The sequence below is a fragment of the Homarus americanus genome, unplaced genomic scaffold, assembly GCF_018991925.1.
Source record: "Homarus americanus isolate GMGI-L3 unplaced genomic scaffold, GMGI_Hamer_2.0 scaffold6959, whole genome shotgun sequence".
NCBI lineage: Eukaryota > Metazoa > Arthropoda > Malacostraca > Decapoda > Nephropidae > Homarus > Homarus americanus.
Window position 1 is genome coordinate 125,219 of NW_024713524.1, and position 19,712 is coordinate 144,930.

A 19,712-nucleotide genomic window follows, 5' to 3' on the forward strand; every position below is an offset into this window, starting at 1 on the left:
ATTCAAGCAGTAAATACAGGTATATACAGCGTCAGCTGTTAGTAATGAAGGAAGGAAAGAATACATGGATAACCAATGAAGAGTAAAATAAAATAAAAATAAAAAGTTTATCATGAAAGAACTCAAAAGATGGGGAGAAACGTTGTCATTAAATTTACAGAGAGATAAATCTTACACTGGAAAAATAAATAGAAAGAAAAGTGAACAATTGGAATTAAATTATAAACGAAAGCGGTGACACATTACTGACAAGAAGTGGAAATAACGGGAGGAAGGGGAGTGATTTGAAACTGTCAAAGGAAATTGGTGAGAGAAAGACAGGCTTTTTATAATTATGAGTAGGAAAAAAATGTGTAAAGTTGAAAGAAGAAATTTTAATGTGGTAGAGAAAACATAATGTAAACAATTTGAAGACTAATAACTGACCAAATAAAATATTTTGTGATTTATGTTCGAAAAATGTCGGTGAATATATACAGAGATAAAAAAAGAAAGATACAATGGCTTAGCGTCTGTTGAAACCAGACTATTGACTAAAAGAGTTTCGAAGCCCCACACCGTTCAGATGTCAAGCGAGGGCGCTACTAACTGTAGGCAAAGTTATATTACCTGACCTGTCGCTGCTATCTCGGAACTACCCTAAGCTCCATCTTAGAGTATAACATAGAGAGTCTACCAAATAGCACCTTCACTTGGAGCAATATGTGTTTATTTCCTTCAGTTCCTCGTGTATGTAAGTGTGATTATTTACATACTGTTCCCATGTGATGTCAGGTCATTTGACAAACTATTGTTGCACTCTGGATGAGAATTCAGTTAAGCTCCTGGACCACCAGCGGCAGATACAGTTTAAATAAAATTTTGTTCTGCGGTATAGTACTTGCCATCTGAACAGAGAAGGTTCGTATTCTGCAGGGGCAGTGGTTGTTGTCTGGGCATTTCACTCACGTCATTGTGAGTTTGTGCTTAGTGTCTCTTCGTCTGATCTTTGGGGAAAAGTCCAAAGTTCAAGGTCCGTTTCCGTTTTCTGTTATAAATGGATTTTGTGCTGTCAGACCATTAATTCAACATGTCACTCAACAAATTTCCTTTGTGTTAAGTAAAATATTTTATTAGACTTATCAAACAACACGATCTTTGAATTGTCAGTGGATAAGAAAAAATGCTAAAATAAAATAACACTTTTTCGCAGTTTAGCGACCAATAAATGATGAGTCTAGAATAAAGCATGAAATCATCAACAACCATCAGATGAATCTAAGCTTCAACAAAACAGTTTTCATCATACCGACGATAATAAACGATACCAAATTTTATAAAAAAGATTATGCTAATCTAATAAAAGGTTTTACACGACGGTAAGATGACAAAACCATTAAAATCACGATTGAGGCGATAAAAGAAAATTCCATTCTTAAAGTACGAGAAGTTTTTAGGGGCAGGTGTGTGGTACAGTAATGGTACCTTGGTGATGACGTCGTGTGATTAGTTGCAAGAAATCGTAAAGGAATTCCAGCAGTTTAAAGCTGTTATATATTGATAGCTTGCTGATAGAGTTAATGGGCAATTTTTATGCACACTCGTATCATTACCTGTGGTAGAACAAGCACACACACACACACACACACACACACACACACACACACACACACACACACACACTTTTGGACAAAGCTCTCAACATGGTCTCGTCCCAGTTGTGGTTTCCCGTTGAGACAAAAATCAGGGAAGAGGAAAATATTGTGAATATGATACATGAAGTAATACTAGATTTTTTTTTTTTGTACTGTTGGTATTTTACCTCTTTTTTTTATGCGTGTATGTGTTTATTATTTTAGTTACAGAGAAAACCTAAAGGTTTGTTGAAAATGTAGAAGAATTTCCCTCCAGCATTAAAGAAGTGGGAGGAACAACAATGAGAATAAACTTGTAAATTTATGCAGTCATTTGAAGGAGAACATTTACTGTGTCAACCTTTGTCATGCACAATATTATTTTGTCTTTTTCCGTTTCTAGAATTTTATCAGAATTGTATATCGGACAAATGCAAGGGTGCTGTCTCCATGCGCTTTATTCAGAAAAGGAAAAATGTCTACGTGAATATTTCCTTTTTACTGAAAGTTCCTGTTCAAGTAATTCACTTTATGTTACAACTGTGAAGAACTGACTATCACATTACTCATTTCTACCATACTAAATGAGTGCATACTAGAGGTATGGGGAGACACTGATGTTGAAGCTACCCGGGTTTAGTGCATTCTACGAGACACACTGAGACGTAAATTTTGGTCTATTTTTTTCCACCGTTTACACTGTGACCTTCATCTTCGTGTACTTAAGCCAACACCAGATGCTGCTGACATAAGGCCTCTACTGGAAACAAGTATCTCATAGCTTTGTCAGTTGTCCTTGGTCATATTAACTGAATATCAATTATTATCTTTAACCCGGTGATTTTAACTTCAGTATGCTTAGTCTATCTCAGTGACATATGCGGGAATCTGAAGAAGGGGCCACAGTCTTAATGTTCATCGTCACATATTTGTAAAGAAAACGTAACAATTAGGTCTAGTTCTTGTAGCAGGAACTCAACTATGAGATGAAGTACATGACTGTACAGTACAGTTACACTCGATACAGTTAGTTTAGACGATATTGTATCCGTGAATTTTTGCAGTACAAGGCAAGAGGGAGGGACTCGTCTCCCCTTTGCTACACAATTGGTGTATTTTATCCCCCTCTCACTCCGTGGTCTTTCTCTTGGTCTAATATATTCCATCTATTACCTGAGAGGTGTGAAATGTCTGTCTTGAAATTAAGGGTTAATTTACCTTGTAGACCTTATGGTGGGACTGATCTCTTCCCCAGAGTTTTCATCTATATCATATAACCTCCAGCAGTTTACAAAAAGCACTCCAGTCTTTGGTTAGGAGATATAAATTTCACATTATTCATCTAATCACTCTCCAAGCCATGCATTAATGAAACACACACACACACACACACACACACACACACACACACACACACACAAACACACACACACACTACTACAACTACTAGTTTGCTATCACTCGAAATCGAATATGGCGATCATCCAGTTATGATACAATGATACAAGTTATTAAGGATGTCAATTTCGTTGGTGAGCTTTGAGGTGACTCGAGAGGCCGATACGGGACCGGCTACATCTAGTGCGGGTGGGGCGGCGGCAGCAGCATCTTTCCGGTGCTGGGACTAATCTGCCTCGGTTTGCGGTCGGGCTAACTCGAAAGTATTGACACCTTCTCGTGTGGTGCTCCTCCAAGCGTTACGGTGTGGATTGATCGTCTCCCAGGTGAGGGGGTCGATTTGGCATTTTTTCAGGTTTGTCTTAAGACTATCCTTATACCTTTTCAGTTGCCCGCCAGTGTTACGTATACTATTTGTTAAGTGACTGTAAAGTAGCTGCTTTGGCAGTCTACTGTCGTCCATGTGGGTAAGATGGCCAGTCCAACGGAGTTATTTATGGAGGATGGAACGTAGACTAAGTAGGTGAAAGTTTTCAAGGGCTTTGAGCTGCCTCCTGTATGTGACCCATGTCTCACAGCAATATAGCAGGGTGGGGAGGACGATTGCTCGATATACGTGTAACTTTGTAGATAATTTCAGCTCCCTACAGCTGAAGACATGGGTAAAGAGTCTGCCAAAGGCTGGAGATGTACATCTGATCCGATGTTGAATCTCTTCATCGATGTCCGCGGTGGTGGACAGGTGGAAGCTGAGATACTGAATGTTATCGCCGCTGGCTTCAGCTACAGTGCTGGCGTGTGATGCCATTGAATCTTTCGACCTGTGACCTCGCCAGATGTAGAAGTGTTTACAGACAAGTCCTGGTTCTGCTGAGTGGACTGTCTTAGACTGGTGGCGGTGGCTGCCCGCTCCTCCGTGAGACAGATCGCCCTCTCTAGTGATGCTGTGAAGATCAGCCTTCTCCTGTCCGAGAATTTGTGCTGGGACGATTTACGCACTACTGTTTTTTCTTGGAACACCATACTGATCTGCATTGACCCGCACTTGTAAGTACAGCCTAAGTGATGACATACCCCTCGGTACTGAAATATTGTTGACTAATTACGCCTACTCGTTTCTGCCTAACCTGGAGTAATAAGACAATGCAGAATGAAGTGAAGCTAAGATTAATAGAGTTATGAACTTTGTGTTATGTCAGTATGTTTGATAAATTGTAATTTAGATAAAATTGTGTGAGACTAACTAATTATGTATCAGATGGATCACCTTGTAATATTATGAACGCCTTCTCCTCTGCAGGTTTTGACCACATCAATAAATATTGAATGGGTCAAAAGACGGGTTTCAATCATTCCCTTCGACTTGCCCGTAACCTGAACGTCCTTAACTAAGGCGTCTACACTGAAAGTGGGTAGTGCCATTATGCTGCATAGAGTGGAGGTGCTGCTGAACCAAGGACAGGTTGAAAGAGAATCTGAGTCTTACATACATTCGCCTTGAGGCCGAAGTGTGCATACGCATTTGAGTAGGTGTTCAGGATCTCCTGTAGGTCGCGTTTAGTGTGAGTGACGAGGGTGAGGTTGTCTGAATGGGAGCTGTCGACACCTTTGCTCCTGCCTGGAGTCGTCTTTTTGAAAAGTCCCTTCATCCGGTATTCAATGTTCACCCCGCCGGCTAAATTGGCACTGGCACAAGTAAGGAAGGCAGCTAAGAAAATGGAAAAGAGAGTTGGTGCCACTACACATCATTGTTTTACCCCTGTTTGGATGGGGAAGAACTCAGACTGGGTGCCATTGTACAGGACACTGCCGTTCCTGCCATCGTGTAGTTGCCTCACAATGGAGATAAATTTTGGGAGGCATCGAAAATAGCTGAGGGTCCGCCAGAAGGCTTCCCTGTCGACCTAGTCGAAGGCCTTGGTAAGGTCGGCCGTGTACAGATCACGATGCTGTTTTCTGCACTTTTCCTGTACCTGGCGGGCAGCAAAGACCTTGTTAGTGGTGCCACGTAATGGTCTAAAGCCACATTGAGATTCTGAGAGAAAGTTTTCCGCCTCAGGAAAAAGTCTGTTTAGGAGGACTCGGGCGATAATCTTGCCAGCTACAGACAGCAGCGAGATCTCACGGTAGTTGCCACAGTATAACCGGTCTCCCTTGTTCTTATAAATATTCACGATGGAGGCGTCTTTACGCTTGGGGGAATTCCTCCTTTTCTCATATATTTTCCAGGAGAGAGTGGAGACGGTTGGTAAGCAGAGGTCCTCCTGCTTTATGCACCTCGGCTGGGATTCCATCAGGTCCTGAGGCTTTGTTATTTTTCATCTGTTTGATGGCAGTAGCCAAATCAATCAGGGATGGAAAATAGCTGAGGTGGGTTAGCTTTGGGTGCTGAGGGACCTGCTGAATTGACAAGATATTCACATTAGTGTTTCGGTTGAGCAGCAAATGGTAGTGCTCTTTCCAGCGCTGAAGGATGCCTTCTTCGTCATTAATTAAGGGAGTTACCGTCGGATGAGCAGAGGGGGGTTGCGCCTTGAGAAATTGGTCCATACAATTATTTAGTGGAATTAAAAAATCCGTGCATCTTGTGTTGATCTGCAATTCTTTGTTTCACACGCTTTATTTTTCACCCATTCGTTTTTTAGATTGTGAAGTTCACGTTGGGCTGCCACTTTCCTCTTGCGGAAGGTATCAGCTTTGATCCGAGACTGGGGGTTGTTCTGCCAGTCAGATAAGGCAACACGTTTATCATCGATGAGTACGTTGATTTCCTGGTCATTTTCATCAAACCAGTCCTTGTGTATTCCTTCGACCTGGCCGAGGGTCTCTCTGCAGGTTTTTGTCGTGACAGTGTCGAGAATACCTCATGCGGCACTGGGATCTGGGTTGTTTGTTGTCAGGTTGTTTACCAGCCCATGGTAGGGCTACTCTCTGAAAGCATGTGCTAGTTGTGCTTACACACACACACACACACACACACAATTAACTGTCTTGCCAAAAAATGTTGTTGGCTTTAGAGTTTCGTTTCGTCACACTGTTACATGGAGGAAAGATAAAGGGGAGAGGGAGAAATAGGATGAGGGATAGAGGATAGGGGAAGGGAGTAAAGAAGTAAGGGAGAGAGGATAGGGTAAGGGAGTAAAAGAGAGAGGGGGGGAAGGGGAGGGGAAGGAGGAAGGGAGGGGGGAGGCTAGAGGGTGAGAGAAGAAGGTTCAGGGAGGAGGGGATGGGGAAGGGAGGGGGAGGTGCAGGGGGGAAGGAGAGAGGAAAGGGAGATGTACAGGGTAGAGGAGAGAGAAGAGTGGTAGGGTAGAAAGATAAAGGGAGGAAGGAGGAGGTGGGGGAGAGAGGAAAAGGTGAAGGGAGGAGGGAGAGAGGAGAGGGGGGTGAGGGTGGAAGGGGAAGAATGGATTCAAAAGTTTGATATCACTCGTACTACTGTATACTTATATCAGTAAACCTGAATCTCCAACAGGATATAATAATTATCTGCCCTGGGCGCTGAGTCAGGTTCACCAGATGTTATCATAATCATTACCGATATCTCATAAAGATGTGTCGTCAAACAACCACAGCTGCTTTAATTAATATGTACAAAGCTTCATTATGCAAACAAACAAACACAATTCATTGACAGAGCTCTCTCTTTTGTCTACATAAAAGGGAATATATTGCACGAAAATTTTAAAATACAAGTATGATTGCCAGTGGAAAAAATATACAGTATATAAATTCTTCTATTTCGCGATTAGCGCCAAAATGTCATGTTTTTTCTTCAAATACAGTACTATTACACCAGCAATATCCAGAAATAGTACAATTCAATCACTGTAGGCCAAGCTCATTACTCTGAATAAGAAAAAAAGGGTTATTAAATTTTCACGAAATATTTCAGTTTGACCCCCAAAATAACAAAAGTCCAATTCTTGTTTTCAAACAGGTGTGGCACTGTACACGAAGTTATTACCTGATTATCTGTATATGATGAAGGGTAGTCCTGACCTTGCGCTTATATCGAATTTATTGTGTAGAGGGGGGCTGTGCGTGCGCTCGCATCGCAGACACTGACGCCTTTTCTGCTCTACCTCTGCATCTGTGCTGGGCCAGTACACTAACTGCCTAGCCTGCAGTAGCATAGAGTCACGGCCTTGGTGCCCTGCGTATAGTTTATTAAGCACTGCGTGTCTCAGGGCTGAGGGGATCACGAGCTATAGGTGTCCATCATGGGCGAACGCGACCAGGTCTCCGTGGCATGACAGGTGCTGCCGCATCTTGTAGAGGGGACGGAGTGGAGCGGTTCGCCATCCTTGCAGTCCACCCAATTGCTGGCTGACACGCTGGCCTTTTCCTCCACAAGACGCTGGTCCACGACGAATGTGTCTTCACCCTCCATGGCACAAGCTGTGAGGGCCGTTACTGATGCAGGCACGGCCTCCTCGTCCTCCCTGTCGGACTTGTCAGACTCGCCGCACAGTATAGGGTACCTGGAGAGGGTGTCAGCTGCACAGTTGTCTTTCCCTTGCAGGTACACGCGGAAACCATAATCTCTAGCCCACCTGGGTCGGTGGTGGAGGTTAGTATAGTGTCCTTTCTGGACGAGGGCCCACTCTAACTATCACGAGGCAACACACGCACGAATACACACAATCATAGTACGGCTGTATAGTTGATATTATGTATAAATATTGTATATGGCATTTTATACTCTGTGTAAAGGCCTGGGACTTAGGGATAGAAATCCCTTACCAGGCTAATCAGGATCTTAATAAAGGAAAGTCAAGGACCATGGTTTTCCGAGGAATAACAAACAACCGTTAGAGATTGGCATCTCTTTACTATAAAAATATAACAAAACTCTGACACCACTCAACAAACACCAAATAATTACGGGAGTCAAACAATTAAAGGAATCAAACACAAAGGAATCAAACAAATAATGGGAGTCAGCAATTAATGGATTCAAACAATTAAATGGAGTCAACAATTGATAGAATCGAACAATACAGGGGAGTCAGCAATTAATGGAATCAAACAATATAGAATCAAACCATGAACAAATATTTCCTACGGCAGTGGCCCTGGGGGAAGGTTCTGGAACACGGTGATGCACACTCAGGGTAACGAAACGTCCACATCGACTCCACACTCAGCGACGTCTTGAAAAGGCAGGAGAACACCGGGGCACCGACGGAATGTGATGAACTGATGGTCGTGGTATGCGGTAGTGGTAGATGACCAGAGAGTTGGCAGTTGATAGGTGAAGGTCTGGGAACACAGCCCACGAGTCCAGGACCTATGATGAGATCACAGCCAGAATTTGACGGACAGCAGGGTAGCTAGATACTGACGGTATGGCGGCTGGGTTGAATCTGCCGGCGGCGGAGAGGGTTGCTGCCGTTATCACCTCCGTCCAACCACCCCAAGTGTCGTCTGCACCAGCAAACGAGCGAGTTAGCAGCGGTAACTAGCCGGAGGATCGTTGCCCTTACACTCTGTATTATCTTCATTATATAAGAACACGAAGAACAATTACCATAGGTTGTAGTTACGAAAGTATGAATGGAAATAAACACTTCCAAACCACCCAGTGAATCTACACAACATTTCCAGCACTTGTGTGTGTGGGTGCCAGACCACGATGATTCCACCACACCCCATCTATATCTTTTATTATTATTAGAGCATCAAGATTGTTTTGTAGGCATGACTATTGGTTAATTGAAACCCCAACAATATTTTTCACATTTATTATGCATAAACATTGTAAACATATCTATGTGATTATTGTAGTGTATAACATATATTTAATGTTTGGACAGATTCCCAAGAGTTATGCATATTAATGCATAGATTTTGTAAGCATATTTAAGTGAAGTGACATAAAACCACATAGTAAAATAGCTGGACAAATTCCCGAGAGCTAGGAAACGAAGTCTATGTGGCCCCAACGAGGTTACACCAGAGAGCTAACTCCCCCGCCACCCCATACAAGGTACCGTCGTGGTCGGAGATTTAATTCTTAACCACAGGCAAGACTACTACCACTGAGACACCTCGTGCCCATAGGTATATACCGTGACCAACCTCCATCTGGTGGGCATGGAATCTACCAGATTGCTGCAGATGTTCGGCCTCCTCCTTATTCCCTCCCACACATTATGTGCGTGTCTCCTCACTGCCTCCCTCGTTTTCTCCTCAACATCCCATTCAATAACCATGTGCGCCCATAGATTTTCTATTGGATTACAATCGGCTCCTTTAGGAGGCCAGTCCAATAGAATAATCTAGGGGTGCGCCTCAAACCAACGCTTGACTGCCCGACTTGTATGTATTAGACTGCAGTCTTGCACCATACATATAGGCTGTGGGTCTGGGATGGCATATGCTCGCACCAATGGTAGAAAGGATGTCTCTAGAATATTTATATACTGGTCTGCAGTCATGTGTCCCTCAATGTCCGTCAGTTCACCAACACCTCCCCACCACATCCATCCATGCATGGAGGTTGTCACACGACAGCTTGTCGATGTCTCATGGATGTGTCTTCTAGCATATCTTGTATTACGTAATCGCCAACACTGGCGATCGACTGCTGCGACAGATGAGAAACATTTTTCATCGGTGAAAATGACGGACCTCTAAAAATGGACTCTCACATCCGCATACGCCTCAGCAAACCTGTTACGTGCTTCTCTGTGTGCCTCTGTTAAGGTTTCCTTATATGCTGGGATGAAACATTGTCGGCCAGTCTCCCGTATTCGCCTCTTTTTTATTTTTTTTGTTTTTTTAGGTTAAGGTGGGGAATGAATGGAAGGCATGCTGGGGCTCAAGGCACAGCCAGACATCAGGGATAGAGAAGTCACAACATATAGTCGTGGGGGGAAAGGTTGGAAAAGAAGTTTAATGAGTTAAACAGAGGGGAACGACACCCCTTGTTTTACATATTACAGAGTTTGTTGGCTAACTAAGCTCACCTAGGATTTAGGATGAGGTTGCACAATGGTTATTTTAGTAGACAATGACTAGATTGATTTTACAATTGCAAGTTTATTAAATTCTTATACTGTATTACATTATGGACTCACTAGATTTTGACTTGTTACATGTGAATTTGTATCATCTAAGTTTTAATCTAAGGTGGATCACTGTGGCGGACATAGATGGGTCGCGGGTTGGGTTGTTGTAGTGAGGGCAGACTCCGGGGCCACCAGGCGTGGGGTCGCCTTCCGTTGATGTCTTCCCCGCGTAGGTGGTCTGGGCTGTGAGGGTCGTCCAGGAGCTTTTCCCAAACCTTCTTTCCTAGGCGATGGAACCTGAAGTTGAGGGCCTCTGTTTTATTTCTTAGGTGGATGGTTTCCACTGTCTCCTGGTAGGGTGGCCCTTGGCCACTGGCTGATCTCAAACACTTGTTTTGGAAGCTCTGTAGTTGTTGTAGTCTAGTCTTCCCGAGTGTGACGAGTGGTATAGATGGGTACTCGCCTCCTGGTAGTTATCGGGTGACACTGAACTCCTGTTTCCCTCGTTATATGCACGGCAGTTGACAGTGGTGCTCGCTCTGCTGCCCTTTGAATCTGTTGATCTGCCGCTGGTGTGGTGACTCTTGGTCTTCCTGGTCGGGGCCTGGTGAGCACGTGACCCTCCTCCTCATATCTTCTCACCCAAAGCCTAACTGTATCCCTGGAGATACCAAGAAGGCTACTAATCTCCCGCATCCCCTTCCCTGCCTCGTGATATCCAATAATCCTGCCGCGACTCGTTATCACTTCAGGTCGATTAGCTCTAGTCCGAGGTGGCCTCACATGACGTTGTGGCTAAACCTCCATAACTGTGAAAATAAAAGGATAAGGCATTAGTGCATGGGGCCTTTTGTATACATTCATTAATGAAAAATCAACATATTATAGGATATGGAGTAACAATCATTATGTGGGTGAAGGATGAAAGCGAAACATGACGCAGTGTTGTCAAACTGTTACTTTACAGCCTTATTGATCTAACAGTCATTATCAGTGAAATAGGCAACATGATGATTGTTAAATAACGTGTCTAGTCTCAGATAGTGTTATCACATGTTACATATCCACAAAATTTTATTAATGGGGCAATTGGTGGGTAACACATAATTCGTCAGCTAATGCTTGTTTCCCCTCATTACGTCTGTCACATGTTCTCAGTACGAGGCATTATGTTTTATATTATATTCTCATGTCTCAGGAACACCCCCTTACGTAATGAATGGTATTTATGAAACAGCCTGTATATTTAGGGAGTCCGTTCTACTCACCAGTCACAGGTGCGATGATGCAGGATGAGTTGCTGGGATGATGGTTTGCAGTCCTGTTGAACTGGCAGGTAGACAAAAGAGGTTTTATATATATATATATATATATATATATTTCATGTAAATCCACAATGAAAACGTGGATAAGATAAATCTTGATAAAATCACACGGGAAGATGGAAACAACGGAGTACCTTAGCTTTCGTCTTTATTCTCAACAAATCATCTCAACAAATGCAAGGATGAATTATACGACTTACCCTTTGAGCAACCATGTCCACACAGATACGGCAGGCCTCCCTACACGAGACGTCAGGTCGGTCATTCCTATGTCCTTTGGTTCTTCATTTCTTAACTCCAGTGTGTGGTGCTTTCCCTCACGTCCAATGGTTAAACGAGATTGTTTACGGTTTGCAATAAAATGCTATATTACAGCGTATTAATATAGATTTTCCTCCATGTATTGATACTATGACTAGTTACTAAGATACAGAGCACGATGAACATAACATGATAATGATAGTGAAGCCTGGAAGGGTTCATATCATAACTTGTGTGTTCGTGCGTATGTTGCCCGTGAGAGTTACCGTGGGCCTCCAAGTGCCCAGGTGGGATGGTCAAAGCATTACACTATAAGTGTGTCAAATGAGGAGTGACTGATCCACATGTAATTTAAGGTTTTTGAAATATGTAGTTAAATTAAACACGATTTTTCATATAGTTATGCAAATGAAGGGAAAATAATTGATATAGATGGGGTGTGGTGGAAGCATCGTGGTCTGGCACCCACACACACACAAGCGCTGTAAACGTTGTGTAGATTCACTGGGTGGTTTGGAAGTGTTTATTTCCATTCATACTTTCGTAACTACAACCTATGGTAATTTTCTTTGTGTTCATATATAATGAAGTTAATGCAGAATATAAAATGCCATATAGAATATTTATACATAATGTCATCTATACAGCCGTACTATGACTCTGGGTGTTCGTGCGTGTTTTGCCTCGTGATAGTTAGAGTGGGCCCCCGTCCAGAAAGGACACTGTACTAACCTCCAGCACCGACCCAGGTGGGCTAGATAATATGGTTTCCGACTGTATGTACTTGATGCGAAACGAATACAGCAGTGTCTTCTCCTTCAGGTTAATTATCTGTTGGTTGCCAATGTCCTTGAGTGTCTGTTATGGCGTGCAGTTACCGTGCCTCCTCCACCCCGCTGCAGCTGAACGACACCCATAAACTGGCTGTGTCCTTCATCAGGCCCGTGACCACAGCAACGCCTGAGGTGCTTGCATGGGCGCCGGGTTGTACTGGTGACTTGCAGACGGGCGCGAGGTGTCCCTCCAGGCCGCACTTGTAACAAGTTAAGTGCAACGTGGGACACTTCTGGTTGTCAGCACACTTGCAGCGCCCCCACGTTTTGCAACATCTCTGAGGTCAGGTGCGAGGGGTACCGGCGTTGCTAGGCGACGGCGGTTCTGGTTTAAAATGGCGGGTTCCAGCTCCCACCACCGCTCCTGCGCACGACATGGGAGCAGTTCTCTCTGCTGATTCATACACCTCACATGCACTAATAATGTTGCCCATAGCATTCAAAAGTGGGAGCCAGCACAACACTTCACCTTTCATACTGGGGTTAGCAAGCCCCATCACTAGTTTCTTCGCTAGCATGTTGTCATCCAAGCTAGACTCACATGAGAGGCACTAAAACTTGCACTTCGCGGCCTTCGACCTGCACCTCACCACATACCTGGACACTTTGTCGCCAGGTTCTTGTGTATGCGAAAAAGTCTGCCTACGCACCCACAACGCACTTTGGGCCTACCACAACACTTCCCACAACTCTTATGGCTTCCTCCACCGTCATGTTATCATACACACTTTTTCACCCGCGCATCTATACACTGCTGCACATCCGTGTCGCACAGAAGGCGGACGTAGCCTGCTGACAGAGCCTGTGGGCAGTTGCATTCTTAGCTTTAGGTGGCGACACTGAATACCCATGCCCAGAATTTGGTGGAAGACATGCCCATGGACGCTTTGCCCCGGGCCATCGGCGGAGCAGGTGGGCGCCATGCTGCCTCGGTCTGCTGTGGGGACATAGGGTACAGCTGGCCGGCTTCCACACAGTGGGAACCGCCGTTGCTCTGTGGCGAAGACCATGTGTGAGCTGTGTTCCTCGCAGCCCTTCTAGCCTGGGAACACCACTGTGGACGTTGGCGACATTCCCTCCGGGCCACCCGTAGAAGTACACTGTGCCATGTTAGGGTGCCAACCCGGGGGATAAGTAAAGGATGCGTCCATAGTCTGTTTATTAGCGAAGGTGACAAGGGGACACAGACATGTCCACACTGCGTGGCGGCTGAACCGGAACTAACGCCCGTCCGCTGGCGGAGTGATACACTGTTGCCAAACCGGCACATACCCCAACAAATATCTTTTCACAAACAGAATTAACCAAGATAGTATGGAAAATTTATTTTGTTCCATCAGGAATATAGAAGAAAACTGTGAAACACCTACAGCTTCCATTATATCTAGTTCCATTAAAAATGTTATATCTAATCAACTTATGCAGCAGTCTGGAAATGGAAATTGTCTTGATGACATCACACCAATGTTGTCACATTTACAAGTTTGAAACACCCAGGATGGTGATGTAGATGACTGCATAAGTTTTGAAAAAACAAGAATTTGTAAGTGATGATTCACTTTTAGAAGATGCTGATGATGTTCAGGCATCTTTGACGGGCTTTTTAATCAACAAAATAATTAAGAATACATTCCTGATGAATCAGATGGATTAAATACTGACATGTCAGTAGAACACACTGTAGGCTTCAATAATGCATCAGATTCAAATGATTTACAGCAAACCATGAGTGAATATATTGCTTATTTTAATCCATACGAGACTGAGACTATAGATTCAATATCTAAATCCCCAGAAGATTTAACCAACACAAATGACTGGAAGAGAATCATGGCTGATGATTATGTTAATATCTTTAATCCACATAAAATATCACCAATACTGCACATTTTGAAAATGAGTGTGAAATCATTGAAGCATCTACAGAATCTTATGCACAAGTGTAAAGTGAGGATAATGTTATCACATACATATCAGGATATGTATGTTATACAGTATTAAAGAACCATTAGTGTCAGAGCTGTAAATCTCAAATAACAGATGAAAGGGGCACACAAGTCAACCAGGACACTTTTTCTTAACAATAAAGATAATGAAAAATTCAGATATTTATGTTTCCCAGGGACTGCAATGAAAATACTGATAAAATCATATGAAAAAAATTCCAGAGTAATATTGGTGATATTTTATATGAAAATAAAGTCAAAGAAAAATTGTCTAGGTGCATTGATCATATACCAATAGATTTTAAGTTGTGCACAGGGATGAAGGAAAAAATTATTGATTATTTCTTAGGATGAGGATATTCTACTACGTTAATTTTTTTTAACATGAATTACGGTCAAAACCGAATATTTCAGAAATAGGCCTATTACCATATTCTCAGCCTAAGAAACAGAAAATTATCTAAGGTGACTTGTTCATAAATATCATATTTTATAAAAGTTTTCATTATTTGTATATTTTCAGACCTACATTTGCAATCTGCCATAATGGTATGTATGTTGAATGATTCAGTTCTGATTTTATGATTAGCATAACTAATGCACCTTTGAGGAAAACTGTGGAAAAACAATGAACACATATTTTAGCATTACCCATTAGCAGTAATCAATATTGGATTCATATTATTTCCTTGTGAAATATTTGTATTACTGATACTTTGAAACATTGATAAGTGAATAAACATATAGGAAGCAAAGTAGGATACAGCTACAGACATATATAACTAAAATTGAGTCAGAAATATGTAGACAGGCATAGAGAGGCAGATGGATATAGGACTAGACAATTACAGTAAGTTACAAAATCAGGAAGATGTAGAAATCATAGAATTCAACAGAAAGCTCTTATACTTCAAGATCAACCGTCGTGACACCCAGTTAGCTTTGAGACGTCACATTGTGGGCCTACGAGAAGCTGGACTCTTTATCCGAGCCGTATCCCGTGAGCTAGGAATATCAGCCACTACTGTAATCAAGTGGATTAGACGATGGGAGGAGAGTGGTAACCTAAACGACCTTGGTAAGTAATGATCAGACTGACATGTTATTGGTGATTACACAGTCAATCAAATATATTTACTTAGTATAAAAAATTAGTGGCTTTTAATCAGCATTTTCTTTTTGATTGAGAGAGACATCTCCAGCCACGAGTGACTACTCCTGAAGACGATGCAAGGATCTTGAGAACAGCTGAGGACGACCTTTTCACCAATGCTGTTGCAATTCGCGAAGATCTGCGGCTGGACGTGAGTGCTAGAACTGTCCGGAGGCGGTTTCATGAGGCAGGTATCCACCACAGCATTCCCGCCAAGAAAAAACGACTGACAGACGAACACCGTGCTGCCAGACTCGCCTTCGCTAGTCGACATGCTGAACCACTTGCTGGAATTCTGCGACAGAGTTGTCTTCACAGACGAAAAGACCTTTGCATCGACCAATCACGGCAGAATACATATGTGGAGGCGCAACAACACTAGGTAACAATAACATCATTTTGTCCAGAGCACCAATTAACAAATGCAATAAAACACACTAACACAAAGGTTCGACCCTTTATGAATTCCTGCACTTTTGGTAACTTTTCAGGAACTACTGTATGTAAATTATATGCAAAGGTCATAAATCAAGTAATCCTGGTTTTTAGACCTGCTAAAACTACTAATCCAATCCCATGATATAAATAAATACTACTCTCGGCAAGGCACATGTCGTTAATGACTATGCGTATTTATTTATCCAGCTGTATTCAAAATAAAATACCAAATTGGAACCCATTAAGTTTCTAGTTATATATTAAGCCAAAGTAATATGAAGATAATTAAAGTAAAGGTTTCCAGCATTATTGATAGTTACGCAAATTATAATGCATCATGACATTAACAGCTGAAATTTGATAACACCAGGTATGACCATGAGCATATTTCAGAGAAGGCTCGTAGCGGACGCAGCACCTGTACTGTGTGGGGCTATGTCTGTCTATGGTGTGGGTGACTTGGCTCAAATCGACGGAAGATTTACAGTGCAGGAGTTTCTGGACATTTTGGAAAAAAAATTCTCGCCCTCTCTGCAGGAAAGAAATGTCACCTTCCCCCCTGGACCTATTGTTTTTGTTCATGACCGATGCCCCATACACATGACTAGAGTTGTCCAGCAGTGGTTTGCTGACCGTGAGAATTTGCAGCTGCTGGATTGGTCTAGTCGGGGGGCTGACATGAACCCTTTGGCAAATTTATAGGCGAATATTGTGAACACTTGGGATCCTGCGAGGGAAAGAACGTCTGCAGAGTTGTTCGCCCACACCAAGGCAGAATGGAAAGTATTTAGGGCCAATCATGATATTTTCCGCAATCTTGTTAGATCAATGTCCGAAAGACATAAAGCCGTTATGAACAAAGAAGGTGGGTGGACAGGATACTAAAGTGAAAGATTTACGTCAGTGAAAACAAGCCTTTTCCAGAAGTCCAGTGCCGAATGCCGACAAACCAAGACAAGTCTGCTGGCACGGAGTTCCTCTGTCGATGATTTCTGATGCCCAAGTCCAAACTCATATCGTCACTTATTGGGACAGCCTTTGTGAAAGCAAAAATCTAGCCACCTCTCATGAGTTCGCTTTCACTCATACTTCTGAGTGAGAAAATTTAATAAAATTTTGTTTACTTTATTTTCTCATTAATAAGTGACAATTTTATTTTTCGTTATGATAACAATCACTACTTGTTTCATTTTACGTAATAATACAACTTCCCATACTTTTTTATTGCAATATTCCTATCCTCTAAAATATAGTTTATTATGAGGATGAGTATTTTAACTAAATATTTGGTCAACATCAGCCATTGACTGGCACCTGTTCTCCCATGCTATTCTTACGAGGAATTGGTGCTGGAAGGTTAAGATCGCGTGTTTCTCTGGCCTCGAACTTTAGATTAAAAATGAACATTTACAGTGCAAAAAATAAAACATTGTAATACTACTGGAAAAAAACGTATTCCTAAATTTAATAATCCTTTCTACTTCCATTACCCTGTAATGTACAAAATAATATATGATTATATTATGCAACACGCAACTCAAGACCTCCACCAACCCCGGCACACTCAGACTGTTACCAGATCATCAGATGATTCTATCTCTCTGGTCGTCTGGCTGGGTGTTCAACGTAAAGAGTTCGCGACTTACATATACCGAAAAAATTTTGATGCCTTTCATTTGTCGAGACCTAATTTTATTTTATTGTTGCCGCAGCAGTATTTGAGTTAACTTGTACATGTTAATTCTGCAGAGCTGATTTCGGAAAAGTAAATAGTGATTTGTATGTAGTCTTGTACGCGAGGTTCCTTGCTTTGCTGAAATAATGGATATATTTTCTCTTGTGCACTATTTGCATTTTAAAGCAGACTTTGAAAGAAAAACTTAACTTTGATCTTTAACAACTTTCATGTCAGAATGTCTTACTTTCGCTGAGAAAAATTAATACTTTACGGAGGGCAACATTCGTAAGTGAAGGAAACTTGTCACCCACACTCGTTCCACGAATTAAAATTTTTTTACGTCATAAAATCCTTAAAAAGACCAAAATGAAGGTAGAAGCCTACTAAATACCAAATTAATTGGCCTATGACTGAGGTAATGATGAATCACTTGTAATTGTTTGCAAGAAAAGGAAACAGGTTAACCTCTCGCCCTTCTGGGGGAGCTGTAATGAATTGTATTAATTACAAGATTGAGTATGGCTTCCGGAACGCCAAACAATCAAGCCATAGCCATTACACATGACAGTTTATCTGACGACCAGTCTTGTTCAATCTAATTCAGAACTGCTGGGGGGAAATGCTACAAAACTTTCACTAAGCTTAGCGTATTCGTATCATAATTTAATCTGTATGTGTGGTAGATAGTACAGGGTGACAGCCGTTTATAAAATTATGTGTCCTAGTAAAGGGAAACATTCAAGACTCACCATCTCTATACCTAATATAGATTATCATTACTAATATATTCAAACAAAATATTATACTATTGTTCACCTATACAACGACTATACTTAATACACTTTGCCACGACCTGTTAAAAAATTGAGGAAGACAACAGTTTGAGCGGCTCACAGTCCATTTCTGACGACGGACACCAACAGTCTTTAAAGTGACATTTATACTAGTGAGAATTAAGAGTGATTTAAGATGTTAAGAAATTACCTAAACCTGTAACAGCAATATAGTAGTTATTCTGATTATCTGTAAGTTTTAAAACAAGTTAGTCCATAACGTTGGATGTCAGTTTGCTTCTCTCCTCGTCGTGCTTCAGTACATGTCCTGCCGTCCACCTGATTGACAACTGACAGCTAAATGAACTCGAAACCGTGGAAATGGCTTATTTTACGCTCCATAATGAATTAAAATACTTGCACTGTCTCCTCAACATCTACCCCATGACCTCAGGGTTCAGCTCATTCATACACCATCCTGGTCTGCCACATGAGCCAACCGATCACTGTTATATAATTATCCCAGCCAGGTCGCATCAACCTTGTATTGATGACTATTCACAACTCATCAACCTGTCTCTTTGTAGGTAATAGAGCACAATCTTAAAGTAGTTTGCATGACCTGTATCTCTACACACTTCAATTTTTTCATCCGGGATTTCCTGAAAGTTAAATTCGCCTGAAAAAATAAGCTAATTTGTATACAGCATCACATTTCCAATACAGAAACTCGTTATATAACTCATATATTTCTGTTTAAGCCGAGACAGACGCATACGATGAACTATCAGTCAAATATTAGATTAACCTCCCAGTCACAAGCTATCACAAAATCGCATTGGTTTAAGTAAAAAAATGATTACTTCTTTAATCAATACACTACGCTCGAGTCTCTACTTGCTTGTTCATCTGATCATGAAGGTGGAACTGGTAAACTCACATTAAATATTAACAGTAGCAGTAATCAATGATGAAATGATAATCTGAGCGATGTACCAACTACTTTTGATAAGCTTACACGAGGCATTTTCTGCCCCACAACACTGGAAACATTATATTCGGCAGAGATAAGGCACATTCCAATAACTCAGGTCAGATTTCCAGTTAGATAAAAAACATTAGTGCTAAATTTGTTGCTGCTTCAGTGGAGTTCGTCCGTGAGCTGCAGCTGCGGGGTCGCCCAAACAATGTATGGTATCTAATGAACACGAGAAGCTGAAAACAGACATAATGCGTTACTGGTGTGAAGCCAGCAAGTAAATGTGAAAAGAGAAAAAT